The following is a 22,296-nucleotide window of genomic DNA, read 5'->3' as shown; positions in this document are numbered from 1 at the left end:
AAGTCAGATGCCATCTTTTTGAAATGTTCCAGTATATCTCTAAACTCTATCAACCTTGCTAAAGATTAGCAAAGATACATGAATGATATTAATTTTGGCATGTTCTCTAAGTCTGTTCATCAGTATTGCTTCAATGAAATGTTGTAGCCTTTACTACTGGTGTACTTAATAATGATGAATAGTTATGGGGATAAATAAAACCAGCTTATAATTTCCTGTAATAAAATAAATAAAACAATCAGCTTTTAAAGTAACCCTTTTATATCAAGAAAACAGACAATTGCATTTGTGTTTAAATCTGATGTGACCCACTAGAATTGTTAGGTTTGCAGAGAAGTTATTACTGCTTTCAGTATCTAATATATTTAAAAAATATTAAACAAATACAGAACAATATGGAACATCAGGCTATATGGAATAAATTGCTACAAGAATTTAACAACTATAATGCTGAACCAGTTAGTAAAGTAAAGGGATTATAGTTGGTGTGAGATATAACTGAAATAAGTAATACTTTGAATCTTATATCATGATGCAGTAAGGTTTAAATGTTATCTGGGAGACAGACATCAATAAGTTCATAGCTTTTTATTAAATAGAAACTGATCTTTTTGTCTGTCAGAAGACTTGATTGTAGGCCTTTTGCTTTTAATTGCATGTCATTTCTCTTATCTGCTTTTTATTAAGTGCTGGTGTCATCTATATGCAGATGATACAACCATTTAGGTGATCAACACTCTCGACATTAATTAATCCACAAGTTCCAATAATGAAGAACAGTATCTTTCATGAATGTATGCATAAATTAATTCTGACAAAGTGAAATTACACTTGTAAACAACAGGGAGGCAAAGACTGACAATTATGTCAACAATGATGCAGACAAAGGGCTCAAATAAGAAAAAAAAATCTTCATAAAGAACACAGGTAAATGTCTGGATTGCATATTAAAATGGAACATTCATATAGATGTTCTTTTAAAAACAAAAGAACATAATCACTGAATCTAAACACTATCTCATTCACTAAAGCTGCGAATAGTAGCCTTATAGTTTAATTTTACTTTTGTAATTTACTATGTTATTTTACCAGTGTACATAGCTATTCAAAGGTTAACATATCTGAATTTCCATGCCAGATCATTTTTTGGTTAGGTGCATGACAAAATATGCAATGCTATTTATTACTGACACAGATGAAACTGATCAATACTCTGAAATGTATTTAATATTTTACTAGTTATATCTAATATTATGTATGAAATAATATGAAAAATGGTTGGTTTTCATAACTTATAACAACAAAGTTGCAGCAGGGATTGTAGGATATTAATAATTATGCATCATGTCTTTCAAGGTATGAGATTGTATAATACACTTTCAAGAATTTTCAGATAATTGTATTGCATTAACTTAGTATGGTGATGTTTTTAGACAAAATGCCATTCAACTGACAGCATTTGATAAAAACATAAGACAATACAAAAGTTCACTTGTAGTAACTTTATAAGTCATGTGCATAATTGTAGATGCAGTCACTGAAACCTCATATGAAAATAATTTTTGTCCATATTGTGTACTTCGACTCTTGAACATAATTATATTTTAGCATCTCATATTCTATATTAAAACCATTATTTTCCCATGATCCCCCCAAAACGTGCACGCTGATTGGCCAGCGTGCCCGTTGTAAATCGAGTTATACTAATGGAAAAAGGTCCGGTCGCCCGGACTTTTTTCCATTAGTATAACTCTTTTTTTTAAACACTGTCTCGCTATGTTAAATGGGTTTAACATGGCGAGACAGCTTTAAAATAAGCAGCGGAGATCTCCGTTGCTTATTTTAAACTGTCTCATATGTTAAACCCATTTAACATAGCGAGGCAGTGTTTAAAAAAAAAGCAACGGAGAAAGCAAGATCTCAGTTGCCTTTTTTTGTGTCTCGCTATGTTAATTGTGTTTAACATAGCGAGACAGTTTTAAAATAAGCAACGGAGATGTCCGTTGCTTATTTTAAAACTGTCTCGCTATGTTAAACTCATTTAACATAGCAAGACACTAAAAAAAAGCAACGGAGATCTTGCTTTCTCCGTTGCTTTACAACTCTGATGTACTGCGCAGGCGCGCAGTACATCAGAACTGCCGCGGATGCCAAGACATCTGCGGAAGGGCAGTAAACAGGCATTATACTATGCCATTATTTAAGAAAAGTAACAGTTTCTTTTCTTAAATAATGTCATAATAATAGCAATAACACGCCTGGGTGTGGGTAATGCTAAATTACCCACGGTTGGTTTTGTTTGGTCCCTCGGGCCGCCGGGACCAAACCACGCCAACCGTGGGTAAATTTAGCATTACCCACACCCAGGCGTGGGTTATTGCTATAGTAACACCCTGAGTGAATTATTACTTTTTTCCTTACAGCCCTACCTTAAAAACCTTTTTCCATCTCCCAGATTTGATTTGCTTTATGCTTCCTACAATGCTTTGCCATCAAATGCAAATAGTCCAGATAAAAATTACTTAATTAATTAATCCATTAACTGTTTAAAATCATTCTTTAGAGCCTCCTGGCTGATTTTCTGCTGTTTTAAACATTTTTTTTCAGTGTCTCACTATTTTCTGCTGTGTTAAATATTCTCTAGTGTTTCCCATTGAAACTAGGGTAGCTAGTAGCTGTAGCATTGTCCAGATACAGGCATGCTGCTTCTGGAACTGTTTGTAGTGGTTTGTTTGTTCTGAGCACATTTTCCAGGTGAAGGGGCCTAGCTGCACTTTTGTGAGAGAATTGTATTTGATTGGTGCCTGACTGATAAAGGGAGACTGGTCTATGGCTTGGAATAAGCATTCTCATCGGTCCTTTTGAATTCTGTTAAGAGTTTTTTTCAGGTTTTAGCTTCTGGTATTTAGACCCTGCAACTGAGCAGGTTTCTGTTTGTTTGTACCAAGCTGAACTGAAGTAGGCTACCAGCCACAACTCTGAGCAGAGATACCAGACGACTAGAGGCTTCTGAGCTTCCAAAAAAACATAAGTTGCCTGTTTTTTGCTTATTTATACTATTTACTGCACTTTTTTGCCTGATATCTACTTCTATACTGTATTTATTTACTGTGTACTAAACTACACTGTTATACTGCAATTACCTGCTACACTGTGCCTGTAAAATTGAATTTTATTGTTGTCTTCACTGTTTAGCAAGCTTTCTTGTTGTTTCCACTGTTTGGTATTTACTGGTATTTTGTCACTGTTTTAAAGCTATCTGTTCTGCCTGCTCTGGTTTTCCCATGAAGCAGTACTTAATTAACTGATCTGTTAACTGTTTAAATTATTCTTTAGAGCCTGCTGTCTGATTTCTGCTGTTTTAAACATTTTTCAATGTCTCACTGCTATTTTTCTGCTGTGTTAAATATTCTGTAGTGTTTCTCCACTGAAACTAGGGTAGCTAGTAGCTGTAGTGTAGTCTAGATCCAGGTCTGCTGCTTCTGGAACTATTTGTAGTGGTTTGTTTGTTCTGAGCATGTTTTCTAGGCCATCTTGGATTGGAAGGGACCTAGCTGCACTTTTGTGAGAGAATTGTGTTTGATTGGCACCTGACTGGTAAAGGGAGGCTGGTCTAGGGAGTGGAAAAAGCATCCTCGTTGGTCCTTTTGAATTCTGTTAGAGTTTTTTTCAGGTTTTAGCTTTTGGTATTTAGACTCTGCATCTGAACAGGTTTCTGCTTGTTTGTGCATTGTGCAGCACCATGCACTGCCGTGCAATTGTGTGCCAAATCCAGGCAGTTCAATTCAACAAATTTTCCCTTAAAACCCAGGCAGATATATCCATTTGCTGAGCTCCTCTGTGATAATTTCTGAAAAGCCACCCCTAGTGACAACAGTCTTCAACCTAGCATTATGGACAATTGTACTACCCTTGCTTCTCCTGACAACTTTATTGATTTGGGTCTCTTGAGGCTGTGTAGCAAATGTCTCATGTACACAGACAACCCTCTATTAATAACACAGTCTAGTATAGAGTGCCAGAGATGTATTTACACTAAAAATCTATAATCCATGCTTTCTCTCACTCAGAAAACAGTAACACTGAGATGGTTGTCAACTCATCCACCACTAGATATTCATAAATTACCACTACTCATATACATACCACTACTCATACACATTGTATGCATCAAACAGGCAAATCCACTTACACAAAGGTTCTCTCAAAAAACTTAACAAACCACCAGAGACCTCCAAAACACAAGTCTGCTACAGCTAACACAGTCTCCACAGCAGTCGAGACACATAGCAACATCAGTGTCTCACCCACCAAGCCTATAAGGCATAGCACTCAAAAAACAAGTTTTCTTGTTACTGGAGACTCAAAAGTGAAACACACAGATGTCCTACTCACCAGGATGGACAAGGAGAAAGTCACAGTCAGCTGCCTGTCCAGTGCCAGGATTCGCCAAATCACCCATGCACTCAGGTTTCTCAGCAACAAGTACCATTATGACTCTATCATAGTTCATGTTGGTGTGAATGACCTGAGATGAACCTCGCTGGACTATATGAAGAGAGACATGGTCGAGCTCTCTGAGTATGTGTCTCACAGATGAGTATGTCCCTAGCCTTGAGCAACATACTACCCTCACCTAGAATGATGCCACAGTATTAACAAAAAATGATTGATTCAGCACAACTCAAGAAGTTCCAAATAATTCACGAAAAACCACCAAGAGAGCAGGAACTAGATGCACACAGGTTTATTCTGGTACCTCGGCTTCCACAGCCTTCAATGGAATAACCCTTTCCAAAACACATGCATCATTTTATACAAATTTTCTTAGATTCACTTAATTAATTAATTGGATAATCATACATTATAAACAGAATTAAAGGGGCCATGGGAGAAAATTTCTAAGACACAAACAGTAAGAAATGTTTTTAAATATATTTAAGTATTGTAAAAAAATGCAAAAAGCAATGAAATATACAATACAAAAATTAGTTTTTCTAATACTGCATAATGGTCAAGTTATTTTCTAAATTTAAACCTTTAGGTTTCAAAGTACCAAAGTTAAGAATGAACATACTTTCCAATTTTAGCAGCTTACATAGAAAATTCCCAGCATTATAACTGTCAGGTCTAGCCAAAGCACAGAAAAAGAGAGAATCCAAGTTTCCATTGTGTGATGTATTAAAATGTTCAGAAACTGGATTTTCAATTCTGCCATTTCTAACATCACCCATGTGTTCCATAATGGTGGTTTTTCGTAAAAAATGATTGATTTCAATAATTATCTTAGTTTTTGGTGTCATTCCAAGGGGATCCAGTTCCTGTCTGCCTGGGAAGCCATGGTTGACAAACCTCTCTGCTTTGCCTGAGGTAGTTTGCTCCTGGCACCACTAGGCTTTTGGCTGCTGGCAAAGGCCCTTGCCTCCACATAGTGCTTTTTTAGGCAAGGTCTTGAAAAGAACATTACTGACGTGAAATTAACCAATCAGAACAAAATAAGGGTCATGCTGCTAAATGCTAGGAACTTAAACCAAAAACTGCACTCACTGGAAACACTTCTATCAATAGAAGGTGTAGATGTCTGTGCAGTCACAGAAACCTAGTTTAAGGCCTCAGAGAGTACCCTGGCCCTGCAAGGCTACAATGCCTTCCACACCTTTACACCGCAAAAGAAATGTGTGAAAACGAAAGGAGACAGTGTTTCAATCTATATTAGAGATAAATGCACCTCACGTTTAGTTAGACGGGACAACTCCATTGAGTTACTCCAGGTCCAGGTTACAGTGGGTAAGACCCCCATTCAAGTCCTAGCCAGTTTTAGATCCCCCTCCATGGGTCATGTCACTCATGAAGGCTACTTAACCAAACTGAAGACAATCCAAATTTTACCGAACATACTGGTTATGGAGAATCTCAATTATCCCCCCATCAACTGGGAAACCTACTCTCGCCCAAGCCCACTAACACAAAAGTTCCTTGACTTTGTGAATTTAAATGCCCTGGAACAAATTGTCCATACCCTAACAACGGGAACAAACATTCTAGATCTGGTCCCATGTTGCAACTGTTGGACCATCATTAGTTAAAACTGACCACTAATCAGTCACCTTTGAACTGACACTAACACCAGAACCCACAAATGGTAAAATCAGGCTAAAAATCTTCACCAAGGCAAACTATACCCACCTAGGTGAAGGTATAAAAGCATCCCAAGCCCCAGCCCAAGCTGAAAGTGGTAACTATGCTGAAGCTTACACTAAAGCCCTGTGCAATCACTTGTATAAGTGTATAAACTTGGCTGTACCAGATAGAATCAAAGCCAGAGCCCCAAGTAAAATCAAGCTGCCATGGTGAATTTCTAGCATTAATAAACTCTACAATAAATGCAAATAGTTGCTGGCCAAGAAAACAAAGACAAGGACCCAACAATGAAAAAGAACCCTCCTCAGCCTTAACAGGAAGACAACTTGTCAAATTGTCAAAGAGCTCCTTTCAGAGAAACTTAGCAAATACTGCCAAGGATAACCAAAAGGCCTTTTGCAGCTATGTATGTAACGTAAAAGGTAGGACCTAATCATGTGCAGAACAGGTGGCCAATGGTATCACACACACTGACCCCACAGACATAGTGAACCAGCTAGTGGATAAGTCTTGCAAAAATGTCATTCCCTTATCCCCTCCTAACTTACAACAAACCTCTCCCAACCCCCCCACCTTACATATATATGAAGAGCAGGTCCTCAAAGCCCTGTCCTAGGCAAAACACATGGCCTCTAAGGGACCAGATGACACCCCAGGCTGTGTTCTAAACAGGCTAAAACATGAGCTAGCATCACCGTTAAGTACTCTTTTCAATCATAGCCTAACCACAGGTTTTGTTCCTCTGTGATGGAGAACAGCTACAGTAATTCCCCTCCACAAAGGTGGCCTAGCAACAGACCCAGGGAATTACAGCTCCATAAGCCTGTCCAGCCTCATCTGTAAGGCCATGGAACATATCATTATGGACCTCATAAATAAAGACATAGATGACCTCCAAACCCTAGACCCTACCCGATTTAGCTTCATGAAGGGCAGATCCTGCCTATTAAATCTGGTGGATTTTTTTGAAAGTGTGACCAAAGCCATTGATGAGGGCAATTGTGCACACAGCATACCTCAACTTGGCAAAGGGTTTCAGTATAATCCCACAATTGGGCATTACCAATAAACTTAGCAAACTGACTGTAAACCCCTTCTTTGTAGGATAGTTTGCCAACTGTCTCACAAACCAGACACACACTATCAAAGTGAGTGACTCCACATCTACCAGCAGACTTGTTACCAGCGAGTTGCCACATGGTCAGTGCTGGGTTGCCTACTGTTTGGTATATACTTCTCAGAAGTTCAAGTCAAAACTAAAGGGTTGTGGCCGACCAGGTTTGCACATGACTGCAAACTAGGTGCAATCATTGAATCCCCAAATGATGTCAGTATACTTCAGGACTGCCTCACACAGAGCAATGACTGATGTATTAGTCACAGTCTCTAACTGAATCTAAAGAAATTCATTATATCCTTCAGCACTAACAATGTCCCTTCACAATAGCAAATCAATAACAATGCCCTAAGTACCCATGAAGTGGTAAAGGACCTGGGATCACAGGCTGACCGTGACCTTAACTTCGACCACCACATGTTTACCATTGTAACAAAAGCTTCCCACGTAGCTCACTTGATTAGTAAAAGCATCGCCTTGAGAGAAAAAGAAGTTATAACCCCCCCCTATTCTCGGCACTTATTCGGCCCATAATTGAGTACAACACCCCATTCGGTATGTACCGTACTAAACATCTACAGCAATTAGAGAGATCTCAGGGTTTCTAACAAAGAAGATCAAGGGCCTCCAGCATGTGCCTTACATGGACTGACTAAATTCCCTGTCACTATACTCTGTATTGTATAGACTTCTTAGGGGAGACTTATGCCTGCCCTACAGAGCAACCCAAGAACCAAACCTAATGAACTTCCTGCATATCTGTAAATCAAATGGGTCTAGGACTACCCATTCCAGGGACTTAAATATGGCCTGTAACATAAATAGGACATGTTGGAGGGACAGATTTATCTCCCAGTGACTGCCACATCTTTGGAACAGTTTACCAATTGATGTGAAACAGAGCACCTCTATGACAGTAAAACAGTAGCCACACAAAACAACAATAAACTGAGTAAAAAGGCAGAGAAAGTACGAAGTAAACACAGTCCAGAAATAGCGTATAACAGGTTTAATCTCCGCTTTCGTTAAAATAAACTTCTTCAGAATACAAAACACATGATCAAGCCCATCACTTAAGTATACTAATCAATCAGTACAACTAATGATTAATCACACAGTTAATCAAAACTTAAAAGAGAAATACCATAAAAACAAACCTTAATAAAAACTACATGAATACTGTTATGACAGTAATTTAAGTAAACTGTTTCTGTCCAAATTTTTAGAAATGGAAAGTTTACGATGTTTTAAAAAACATTTCAAACTAATAGTTTCGTTTAAACCTGGTGGGTTGTCAGAAAATAATCTAATCTGCCATAAAACCTCACGTTGCTCAACATAGTTCTTAAAATCACCAGCTCTACCATCATGTCTACATATTTCCAAAACAGTGAACATGAATTTTTTAAAATTAGTGCAAGAAATTGAATGTTTGTATAAAGCGTTGTTGTGATTTTTAGTCTTAATGGCATATAGATGTTCCTTAATACGTGTGCCCAAGCTTCTAGTGGTCATACCAACATAGAAAGCTGGGCACACGGAACATAAAGCAATATAAACAAGCCCACTACTTTTACAGTTAACATAAGTTGGCACCTCTAAAATCCTGTCAGAAGTAATAACATTAATGAACGGTCCCTCAAAAATGAAACGACATACAGTACAATTTTCGCATCTAAACATGCCTTTTCTGTTGTTGTTGCTGGAAATACAGGATATATCACCAGCGCTTGCTCTCTCTAAAATGGTTTTCAGAGTATTATTTTTACGAAACACAAAATTGGGTTTACAACCCACTGCTTTAATAATCTCTTGGTTCCCTTGAATAACTTTCCAATTGTCTTCTAGTATCTTTTTAATTCTAAAACAATCTGAACTCATTTCAAAAGAACAATAGTGTTCTACGTTAGCTTGGTTCCTAACCTGTATGTTTACTTCGTTCTCATTGTTTTTAATTTTGGTAAAACCTTTTATCAATATTGGTGGAAACGATAAGACACGCTTGTTAAAAACCTCGGTTCCTGTGTCCATTAAAAACTTCTCATCATAGCCCCTTAGACTAAACAAGTACACAATATAATGGAATTCGTGTATAACATCTATTTCCTTAGTGGTCATGCGACTAGCTCTTATAAATTGTCCTCTAGGAATGTTTTTAATAATGTGCTTCGGATGACCACTAGAGAAATGAAGATATCCGTTGGTGAAAGTACTTTTTCTATGAATTCTGCTATGAAAACAGTTATCAGCCAAATCCCACCAAAGGTGCACATCTAAGTAGTTAACAACTAGTCCTACGTCACCCAAGGTGAATTGAAGAAAACCAGACAAAGAATTAATTTGATGTACCATGTTGTTCACACTATTTTCATTTCCCTCGATAATAAAAATTAAATCATCAATGTACCTACCGTAGAACATAATTTTAAATTTAGTGTCTAAGGTGGACAGAAGCTGTTCCTCCCACCAGGCCATGACTGAATTGGCGTAAGCTGGAGCTGCTGGAGAACCCATAGCAACTCCACGTTTTTGCCTATAATAAGTGTTCCTAAATAAGAAAAAATTATTTTCCAAGACGATGTCCAGAAATCTACAAACTAAAGAAATCTGAGAGTGATTTAAAAGTTTCTTTTTAACTAAAAAGCTTCGTACTGCTTCTACTCCATCATTGTGGGGGATGCAGGTGTACAAAGAGTTAACATCCAAGGTAAAAACCGTGTGTTTACCAGGATCAAAAATCTTTTTATCTTGAAACATTTTTACTTTGTCTAAAAAATGCCAAGAGTCTTTAATAAAAGATGGTTGATTTTCCAGTAAAGGCCCCAATATGGCATCAATTATTAAAGAAATACCCTCGGTGACAGAGTGTGGAGATGAAACAATCGGACGTAGTGGTGGATTTATAACATCTTTGTGGGTTTTGGGAATTCCAAAAATAACCCCGATCTTTGGGTTGTCGACCACACAAAAATTATAAAGGCTTAAGCTGATTTCACCACACATTAAAGCATCGTACACATAAGAATGCACCTTGTTAAAACATTTCATAATATCAAACAGTGCGATTGTTTCATATTCACTGGGGTTTCCTAAGATGTCCAACATTTTCCTATAATAATCGTCATGCTTCATAACCACCGTATTCGAACCCTTGTCACTTTTCATAAATCTAAATATAGAAGCTAACTCTTTGAGATGTTTTAATGCTTTTCTTTCTGCGTTATCTAAATTGTCATGGTAAAAATTTTTTCTCTTAAACAACAAGTTCACATCCTTAATGCACAGTTCCTCATAAGACTTAATGGTGTAATGTAAATTAGGAACAAAGCTAGAAGGTTTACTAACTACATTAATGTTTTCAGAAATGTCATGCATCAAAAAAGACAAATTTAATTGCCTGGTAAATTTTTTAATGTCTATAATAGTTCTACTATAGTCAGCCCTCTGACTAGGAATAAAATTGAAACCATATTTTAACACAGATAGTTCATCCGTAGTGAAAGAAAAGTCGGTAAAATTAATTATGCCAAAATCATCTGTAATATCATTTATGCCTCGTCCCCTGACGAACTTGAACCCAAAAAAGTCCTGCTTCTGGTGAGCACAGAGCTCTTACCATATGTATTAGAACTGTTCTTTTTGGAAGAACCGTCAGTTGGTAAAGTCACACCTTTGTCTTTATGGTTGACAGTAATGGCCACAGGATCGGTGGAATTACTAAGGTGGCCGTCAGATGGTTTATTAGTAACAACGGTCTTGTTGCAGTCTAGTGTACTGTCTGAATTAGTACCCAGTTTGGAAAAAACAGAACCAGACGCCAAAGGAGGAAAGGACACATTGTAGTGAGGACTACTATTAGTAAAAGTGTCAGCGTTACCTTGAAAACGCTTAGATGAAGAAAATGAAGAACTGTTTGACTGCTGAACAAAGTTCGACCTTTGTTTTTGGACCGTAGAGTTACGAAAACCAGGAACAAATTGGTTATAAGCTGCCTTGTGATCATAGATGTTAATGTCACGGTCTAATTTAGACCTCTTTCTTGTGGTAACCTCATTGGTGTGCAAATCTAATTCATTGGTTAAATGAGCAAAAATAGTTTTAAACCGACTTTCTGAAAGCCGGTGTTTAATGAAATCCTCAGCTTCTTTAATCTCTTTAGTTAACATAGACATTTTGTTAACGTTGTTCTCAATGAGCAGTTTTAGAAAACGAATACCTGCCTCGTTAAAAAAATCAACCAAAGTGCTAAAAAACGGATGTCCTACATTGATGCCATTAGGACATTTAAAGAACCGGAGACCTTTAGGTATGACTCCGAGTTCAATACACCTTAAAAAATAGTAATTTTCAATTTCTAAAGACTTGTACCTCTTTAGTAACCTCAGTAACAAGTCCCGTTGGGTGTTGATTTCTCCGTTGTTACTGTCGAAGGACCCCCTGTTTAAGTTGAAAAATGGATTGTTTTCCCGGTTAAGCAGCTCGAAACAGCAAGCGTTCTCACTAGTGTTTACTTTAGACGTGTTGCTCAGCTTCCTGTTTCTGCACCCTGGGTTTCCGCGAGGAGATCCATCTAAATCAATGATAGTGTCCAATTCGTCGTTTGTTCCGGTTGGACTAGAAATGTGTAAAATATTGTCCGCAGCTTTTGCTTTAGTTACCAAGTACTTCAGTGATGACTGGATGTCCATGAGAGTCGCTATAAGTAAATCACCGGCTTTATCAGCCCCAGAAGTCGGCGTAGAGTGCACCGACATATTTAGAAGGGTGTCGTCAGCTATCTCTGCCATAGGTGAGCCGAATGGAACCACGTAAAACAGTAGCCACACAAAACAACAATAAACTGAGTAAAAAGGCAGAGAAAGTACGAAGTAAACACAGTCCAGAAATAGCGTATAACAGGTTTAATCTCCGCTTTTGTTAAAATAAACTTCTTCAGAATACAAAACACATGATCAAGCCCATCACTTAAGTATACTAATCAATCAGTACAACTAATGATTAATCACACAGTTAATCAAAACTTAAAAGAGAAATACCATAAAAACAAACCTTAATAAAAACTACATGAATACTGTTATGACAGTAATTTAAGTAAACTGTTTCTGTCCAAATTTTTAGAAATGGAAAGTTTACGATGTTTTAAAAAACATTTCAAACTAATAGTTTCGTTTAAACCTGGTGGGTTGTCAGAAAATAATCTAATCTGCCATAAAACCTCACGTTGCTCAACATAGTTCTTAAAATCACCAGCTCTACCATCGTGTCTACATATTTCCAAAACAGTGAACATGAATTTTTTAAAATTAGTGCAAGAAATTGAATATTTGTATAAAGTGTTGTTGTGATTTTTAGTCTTAATGACATATAGATGTTCCTTAATACGTGTGCCCAAGCTTCTAGTGGTCATACCAACATAGAAAGCTGGGCACACGGAACATAAAGCAATATAAACAAGCCCACTACTTTTACAGTTAACATAAGTTGTCACCTCTAAAATCCTGTCAGAAGTAATAACATTAATGAACGGTCCCTCAAAAATGAAACGACATACAGTACAATTTTCGCATCTAAACATGCCTTTTCTGTTGTTGTTGCTGGAAATACAGGATATATCACCAGCGCTTGCTCTCTCTAAAATGGTTTTCAGAGTATTATTTTTACGAAACACAAAATTGGGTTTACAACCCACTGCTTTAATAATCTCTTGGTTCCCTTGAATAACTTTCCAATTGTCTTCTAGTATCTTTTTAATTCTAAAACAATCTGAACTCATTTCAAAAGAACAATAGTGTTCTACGTTAGCTTGGTTCCTAACCTGTATGTTTACTTCGTTCTCATTGTTTTTAATTTTGGTAAAACCTTTTATCAATATTGGTGGAAACGATAAGACACGCTTGTTAAAAACCTCGGTTCCTGTGTCCATTAAAAACTTCTCATCATGGCCCTTAGACTAAACAAGTACACAATATAATGGAATTCGTGTATAACATCTATTTCCTTAGTGGTCATGCGACTAGCTCTTATAAATTGTCCTCTAGGAATGTTTTTAATAATGTGCTTCGGATGACCACTAGAGAAATGAAGATATCCGTTGGTGAAAGTACTTTTTCTATGAATTCTGCTATGAAAACAGTTATCAGCCAAATCCCACCAAAGGTGCACGTCTAAGTAGTTAACAACTAGTCCTACGTCACCCAAGGTGAATTGAAGAAAACCAGACAAAGAATTAATTTGATGTACCATGTTGTTCACACTATTTTCATTTCCCTCGATAATAAAAATTAAATCATCAATGTACCTACCGTAGAACATAATTTTAAATTTAGTGTCTAAGGTGGACAGAAGCTGTTCCTCCCACCAGGCCATGACTGAATTGGCGTAAGCTGGAGCTGCTGGAGAACCCATAGCAACTCCACGTTTTTGCCTATAATAAGTGTTCCTAAATAAGAAAAATTATTTTCCAAGGCGATGTCCAGAAATCTACAAACTAAAGAAATCTGAGAGTGATTTAAAAGTTTCTTTTTAACTAAAAAGCTTCGTACTGCTTCTACTCCATCATTGTGGGGGATGCAGGTGTACAAAGAGTTAACATCCAAGGTAAAAACCGTGTGTTTACCAGGATCAAAAATCTTTTTATCTTGAAACATTTTACTTTGTCTAAAAATGCCAAGAGTCTTTAATAAAAGATGGTTGATTTTCCAGTAAAGGCCCCAATATGGCATCAATTATTAAAGAAATACCCTCAGTGACAGAGTGTGGAGATGAAACAATCGGACGTAGTGGTGGATTTATAACATCTTTGTGGGTTTTGGGAATTCCAAAAATAACCCCGATCTTTGGGTTGTCGACCACACAAAATTATAAAGGCTTAAGCTGATTTCACCACACATTAAAGCATCGTACATAAGAATGCACCTTGTTAAAACATTTCATAATATCAAACAGTGCGATTGTTTCATATTCACTGGGGTTTCCTAAGATGTCCAACATTTTCCTATAATAATCGTCATGCTTCATAACCACCGTATTCGAACCCTTGTCACTTTTCATAAATCTAAATATAGAAGCTAACTCTTTGAGATGTTTTAATGCTTTTCTTTCTGCGTTATCTAAATTGTCATGGTAAAAATGTTTTCTCTTAAACAACAAGTTCACATCCTTAACGCACAGTTCCTCATAAGACTTAATGGTGTAATGTAAATTAGGAACAAAGCTAGAAGGTTTACTAACTACATTAATGTTTTCAGAAATGTCATGCATCAAAAAAGACAAATTTAATTGCCTGGTAAATTTTTTAATGTCTATAATAGTTCTACTATAGTCAGCCCTCTGACTAGGAATAAAATTGAAACCATATTTTAACACAGATAGTTCATCCGTAGTGAAAGAAAAGTCGGTCAAATTAATTATGCCAAAATCATCTGTAATATCATTTATGCCTCGTCCCCTGACGAACTTGAACCCAAAAAAGTCCTGCTTCTGGTGAGTTTTTAGTTAAAAAGAAACTTTTAAATCACTCTCAGATTTCTTTAGTTTGTAGATTTCTGGACATCGTCTTGGAAAATAATTTTTTCTTATTTAGGAACACTTATTATAGGCAAAAACGTGGAGTTGCTATGGGTTCTCCAGCAGCTCCAGCTTACGCCAATTCAGTCATGGCCTGGTGGGAGGAACAGCTTCTGTCCACCTTAGACACTAAATTTAAAATTATGTTCTACGGTAGGTACATTGATGATTTAATTTTTATTATCGAGGGAAATGAAAATAGTGTGAACAACATGGTACATCAAATTAATTCTTTGTCTGGTTTTCTTCAATTCACCTTGGGTGACGTAGGACTAGTTGTTAACTACTTAGACGTGCACCTTTGGTGGGATTTGGCTGATAACTGTTTTCATAGCAGAATTCATAGAAAAAGTACTTTCACCAACGGATATTTTCATTTCTCTAGTGGTCATCCGAAGCACATTATTAAAAACATTCCTAGAGGACAATTTATAAGAGCTAGTCGCATGACCACTAAGGAAATAGATGTTATACACGAATTCCATTATATTGTGTACTTGTTTAGTCTAAGGGGCTATGATGAGAAGTTTTTAATGGACACAGGAACCGAGGTTTTTAACAAGCGTGTCTTATCGTTTCCACCAATATTGATAAAAGGTTTTACCAAAACCAAAAACAATGAGAACGAAGTAAACACACAGGTTAGGAATCAAGCTAACCCAGAACTTTATTGTTCTTTTGAAATGAGTTCAGATTGTTTTAGGATTAAAAAGATATTAGAAGACAATTGGAAAGTTATTCAAGGGAACCAAGAGATCATTAAAGCAGTGGGTTGTAAACCCAGTTTTGTGTTTCGTAAAAATAACACTCTGAAAACCATTTTAGAGAGAGCAAGCACTGGTGATATTTCCTGTATTTCTAGCAATAACAACAAAAAAGGCATGTTTAGATGTGAAAATTGTACTGTATGTCGTTTCATTTTTGAAGGACCGTTCATTAATGTTATTACTTCTGACAGGATTTTAGAGGTGCCAACTTATGTTAACTGTAAAAGTAGTGGGCTTGTTTATATTGCTTTATGTTCCGTGTGCCCAGCTTTCTATGTTGGTATGACCACTAGAAGCTTGGGCACACGTATTAAGGAACATCTATATGCCATTAAGACTAAAAATCACAACAACGCTTTATATAAACATTCAATTTCTTGCACTAACTTTAAAAAGTTCATGTTCACTGTTTTGGAAATATGTAGACATGATGGTAGAGCTGGTGATTTTAAGAACTATGTTGAGCAACGTGAGGTTTTATGGCAGATTAGATTATTTTCTGACAACCCACCAGGTTTAAACGAAACTATTAGTTTGAAATGTTTTTTAAAACATCGTAAACTTTCCATTTCTAAAAATTTGGACAGAAACAGTTTACTTAAATTACTGTCATAACAGTATTCATGTAGTTTTTATTAAGGTTTGTTTTTATGGTATTTCTCTTTTAAGTTTTGATTAACTGTGTGATTAATCATTAGTTGTACTGATTGATTAGTATACTTAAGTGATGGGCTTGATCATGTGTTTTGTATTCTGAAGAAGTTTATTTTAACGAAAGCGGAGATTAAACCTGTTATACGCTATTTCTGGAGTGTGTTTACTTCGTACTTTCTCTGCCTTTTTACTCAGTTTACCTCTATGACAGTGTTCAAGACGAACCTGGATGAGTGGATGGGGCACCATAAATTCTTACTGGGGATAGTGCTCACAACCCTCAAGGACATGAGCAGTTATCATTAAATGCAATCTTGGGTTTTGACTAGTACCTCTACAGTATTACATTGGGTTGAAACGGCTAGGCTTAAAATGACCTCCAGGTCACTAGCCTAGTAATCTCCTATGAGCCTATGATCCTAAGACATTTTCTGCTTAATGCTGACACTAACTGCTGCTTATTATATATATTCTAATATTGCAGATATGTAAGGTCTAAAGTTTCCTCTAACAACTGCAGTATTCATAACAGATATGCAGACCTAAATCCTGGCTTCACTAAAATAAGAGTGAAATAGTCCATCTCTGTAGTGATGATCTAGTAAGTAACTACAAAAAAAAAATAATAAGAATGACTGTATTGTCAAATAAGTAATTGCAATACAATACACATATGGGGTCAGATTCCAAAAGAGTTGCCCTCAGTGTAAGTGTGCCTTGATGCTGAAAGACTTGATCTTGGTGTAAAATACTTATTGGTGTAAGGCCTAGCTATAAAAGGCTTACACTGGGGACCCGATTCTTAAACACCTGCTCTCAGTATAAGTGGTCAGTTACACTGAGAGCAACTCTTCTGGAATCAGACGCATGACAGAGGTATGAACACATCAAAACTATATCTGCCATTATTACCTGTGTTAACTAACCCTAATCCTCAATATGTTGCTGCCTCTAATCCCAGCCCTATGCATTACCTTATCAAAAATATTTTCCCTAACAATACTACTATTCAGACAAATTATGGGCAGGATTCACGAAGCCTCCGTGTAAGAGTTATAACTCATACACGGAGGCTGCAGTTAAACGGAGTGATGTCAGCATGCTCTGCATATTCATGAGAGCATGCTGAATCACACTTAAGGCCAACACGGTCCGTGTAAGACAATAGGGGGAGCCCTGTAAGCGGACACGCCCCCAGAAGAGGAAAAGTACCCAAAGTAAACACCCATGACAGAGTCCATGGAAATGTGAATAAACAGAACACAACACATGTCCCCACAGACTATGAACAGAAAACATATAAATAAACACGTTTTATATATTTTTTAAATTGTAAAAATGTTTAACCGTGAGTGCGCTCGTTTGCGCGGGCGTGCCCGTAGCGCAGCTACAGTTAGCAGTCAGTGGGAAAGCATATAAGAACTAAATATGCAAAGTAAGCCAGGAAGCAATAGCGTAGTGGTAGAGATGTTGGCTGAAGAGCAGGCATTCATGGTTCGAACCCCCACAACACCAATTTTTTTTTTTAGCAAAATAAGCAGGAAACAAGTCCCTGACAAATATGTACATATAAAACCATAAATTATGTAAAATGTAATGAAATAGCCCATTTATATTGAAGAAATGTGAGGTAACAAAAGAATAAAAAATGCCAGATGTGCTCATAGCTGAGCTACAGTTTAACAGAGTGAGTGCATCTGCCTGTAGATGAGCAGTGGTTTAACTGGTGCAAAATGAGTGCCCGTAGCTGAGCAGTGGTCTAACATGCTACATCTATGTGCCCCTAACTGAGCTGAGCATAATATGCATGCCGATAGCCAAATGAGGCTTAAAGCAGCTTACCCCGTTTGCGCGGAGCTGCGCACCGCGCAAACAAGCTAACCGACGGGCAACATTGAGCAAGCCGTATCAAAACTGCCTTTACACAGACACACCCCTCAGCATGTCCAGACAGTCATGAAAAATAAAAAGCAGTGGCCAGGTTCGAACCCAGGATACTATACACCATAGTCAAGGTACAGCACCACTAAGCCATGACAGCAGTACCTTTAAATGCAATAATAGCTAATATATAGGAATGAATACAAACTATACCATGACAATGCAGGTTTACTGAAGTTGAAACAATTCCAAAATGGCCAATCACAGATATGTGTGGGGAAAACGGACTATATAAGCCCCATAGGCGGGAATACACAACATAAACAATTGTAGAACTGACCTGCAGGCAGAATGACAGGAGTAGGAGAGGGTAGTTGCTTTCGAGCACAGAGGTAGGGTGTTGAGGAGTCCAGGTACATGATCTGGCTCCTAGTCCATAATCATGAGGTCCAACTCATGCAGGGCCAGGTCCTCTGGGGAGCATACAGGGCTGAGGAGTGGGACCGGTTGGCGCATGATCTCACCAGTGCCACAGGGATTCCAAGGACTGGTGAGCAGGTCCGTCACCACCATGCGGACCGGAAGAGACACAAGCAGGACCAACTGAACCTTCGGATCCAGGAGGCCCTGCAAACACCCAACGCCCCGCCACTGAGTAAGTAACATTTAATTATGTATGTAAGAAATTAAACTAGCTGATATGATGGAGATGTGTATTCCAATATTACTTAATTTATATTACAGCTGCAGGTGTCCATTCTGCGAACCGCAGAGCCTATGGCAATAGGGTGGTGCGGTTGCGCCACCAGGCAGGTCAGTAATCCACTACCAGTAACTGTAAAGAAATATAAAAATATGACAGTCAGCAAAAGAGTGCAGTGTAGTCAGTAAGGAATAAAATCTGCAAGTAACAGTGTGATAGTGTCTGCAAGTATTGCTTGATTACAAAAGTGTGTTTCAGCCTGTAAGTTAAACCGAAAAATGAAACTGTCTGACATATATTCTGAAATAAAAATGCCCTACCTGTAAGAAAATAGTACACAACCTGCAGCAGGCTGAAAAGTATAGCTGCAGAAGATGATGAAATCACATGTGTGAAATATATCCCTGTGGAAATACTGAAACATGACAGAAGTGAGACTGCTGGAAAGGATTGTAATAACTACAGGTAAAACATGTCAATAAAGCCTAGAAGTAAGTACCATCCTGAATAGTAAAATGAAAGCAAGTGAGAGAGTGTGAGAAAGTGTCATGAATCCAGCAATACAGTAGTAATAACCCCTGAATAAAGTATACTGCAGTCAAGACAGAATGAAATGCATGTGAGATTCAAAACCAAACAGCAAAATCTGTTCAAAGTGTTGCTGCATCTGGAATGTGTATCCCAAAATCTGGATATGTTGTTCTCAGTCTGCAATAAGCAGATAGGATGATTGTCTGATATACCAAACATCCACACTTGTCTACAGCTATATAAAGCAAATGTAGCAGGATGATGTAACTGAACAAAGCTAGATATGAATGTGTATGAAGAACAATAAAATGTATATTGATGTTGCAGTAACAGTCCTATCACCAAGTTGAAATAGTTATCATATAGGAAACTGTAGTTAGAACAGTAGTGTGTATATAACTGTAGCTATTAGAAATGTACAGCATATGTATTGTTATTCGAAGGTGTTAATATTACTTTTTTTACCCCACCCTATAACCACATATAACCCATTCCACGTGAAAATGGTACGTGCAATCACAATTAACACCCCTGGACGTTTTTCCTGTTGGGTCATATATATTTGCATGTCCGTTGATGCATCTGCCCTGTTCATACATCCACACCTGATGGCCTGTTGCCATCAATTAACCCTGCATGTTGTTGGACTGTGTATTTCTGTTCAAATTATGCATGTGTTATGCATGCTGTTCAATGGTGTGAATATCTGGGTGTTTGGTTAATGGGAATACTAATGCATGCTGTTACAACTAATTGTGAATGGTATTATATGTCGCTAACCCAAACTGTCATGACATAATGCAAAACATAGGACGACAGGGAAGGCGGGTTCAAGCGGACCCACCTCTCCCACCTCAGCTGGCGAGTGCACCTGGCACTAGTGCCGAGTCCGGACCCTCCTCCAGTGGCCCTGTGCCACCTGTGGGTGGAAACGCTCCAGGGGATGGGGCTCACCCCCCCTCTGCAAGTGTGGCCAGTGGAGAGCCACCACTCACCCTCCGTAGCGTCCGGACTGTGGTGCGTAGGGAGATTCGGGACTCTGTTCTCGAGCCCCTATGCCAGCTCGAGGCACGGGTGGTGCAACTAACAGGCATGCCTACACAGCCCCCAGCACAGTCCCCTCCTGAGCAGTGAAGGAACAGTGGCAACTGCCTATGGGTGGGGATATCAGTTCCACTGTTGCCATCTGTGGGCAAATGGGCTCTGGATATCCAAACCTCCATCCCCGTCAATTGTGTAACCCCCCCACACGTGTCATACACCACCCCTGTATGCATCTTGTTTGTCTTGGCTGTTTACCTACCCAACCTACCTCCCCAGCTGTACCGACTTCCTTCACCTGACATACCACTCTCACCTGAAAAAAAAAAAAGGGCACTCTGTACCCACAAAAGTTCGCCCATACATAGCTGCCCATTCCGCACACATGTCTGCTGGACATGGATCCTATCAATTACAATTGGCTGTACAACAAGTATTATTGTTGTCCTGACACCTCTCTCAGGGGTGGAAGGTTTCAAATTTCACACCAAATTACATACATATGCACAGCTGTTGCTGATGAAGAAATGGACAGCTATTGGCCTTACCTACATCCCAAGCTTGTTTCCCTACTGTCTTACCCTCTTTGTGACCCCTTTTTCACCACTTTCCTGTCTCCCCATTTTCTTTTCTTTCAAAGAAAATAGCGCGGGTGTGCGCCAGAGTAAGCACCGTTAAGCGGTTGTAAGCGGGTGTGCGCTTGTGTGCACAGAGCTAACCACCAGTGCGCATGCGTGAGCTCCACGCAAACCAGCGCTAACCTGGTTACAACTGCTTAAAAGTGCCTTAGTCACTTTGATTGACACGTCCTGTACTCAGTTCAAAAGCAAAATAAAATCCCACTGTCAGTCCCGAACCCAGGACCTTGGAAACACTAGTCTGTACGACCTACCACTAAGCCATGACTCTTATACAAAACCCTTGTGCTAAAATAAATATAACAGGTAATAGTAGGGATGAATGTAAAGGGAATATAGGATGTGTAGTACACAAAGCATGTCATTTAAAATTACTGTCAAAACTACTGGATTTCCATAATAGTAGTGTGTGAACAGAAATAGCCATACTAGTTGGCAGCTTGTAGATAATAAGGTCAGTTAAAGTACATATATAAATGTATGTATATGTACTTATATATATATATATATATATATATATATATATATATATATATATATATAAATATATATCCATATATAGTTGTAGGAGTCAATGTGCATACACACTTGCTACAGGGAACATGAGAGAGGAATGGAGAAATGTGAATACACAACACAGCCTGAATCATGAGAGAGATACTAACCTTTACACTCACAGAACACTGTCCACAGCATACCAGCATGGTCCCCACCCTCACAATCTGAAAGGGCAACACCTATCCCACATACCCTTTTATAGCACTGACCTGAAATCACAGTGAGGACTGCAATCAGTGCACAACTGGCTGTATGCAATTAGCAAATGCTGGCTTACAACTGGTGCAGAGGCCATCACATGGACCTATGCAGATACCTACAAAAGCATCCAGTGCTAACACTCCCCACATGCAATACATTCATTGCATTGTCTGTAAGCAGACAGAGGGAGAGCGAGAAGTGTGAGAGAGAGAGAGAGAGAGAGAGAGAGCAAAAAAATAAATAAATAAAATTAGACACTGTGACTCTATCACCCAAAGCTGTCAGCACTGACAGTAGCAGCAGCAAGCAGAAGCTGTGGTAACGCAACCAGCTGCGACAAACACAGGTAATGCAAAGTGGCAGGTTAATAGTGTGCATACTGTGAACCCTCCAAATGTGTCATAGGTCTGTATCCATAGGTATGTCCATGTGATATGCTGTGTGTACGTAGATCCACCAAAAGGGGATGACCATACATTACATGTCAATCAGTCTTAG

Source organism: Protopterus annectens, chromosome 1.part1 (genome assembly GCF_019279795.1).
Source record: "Protopterus annectens isolate FY-2018-M chromosome 1.part1, PAN1.0, whole genome shotgun sequence".
Classification (NCBI taxonomy): domain Eukaryota; kingdom Metazoa; phylum Chordata; order Ceratodontiformes; family Protopteridae; genus Protopterus; species Protopterus annectens.
This window is presented reverse-complemented; position numbering follows the sequence as displayed.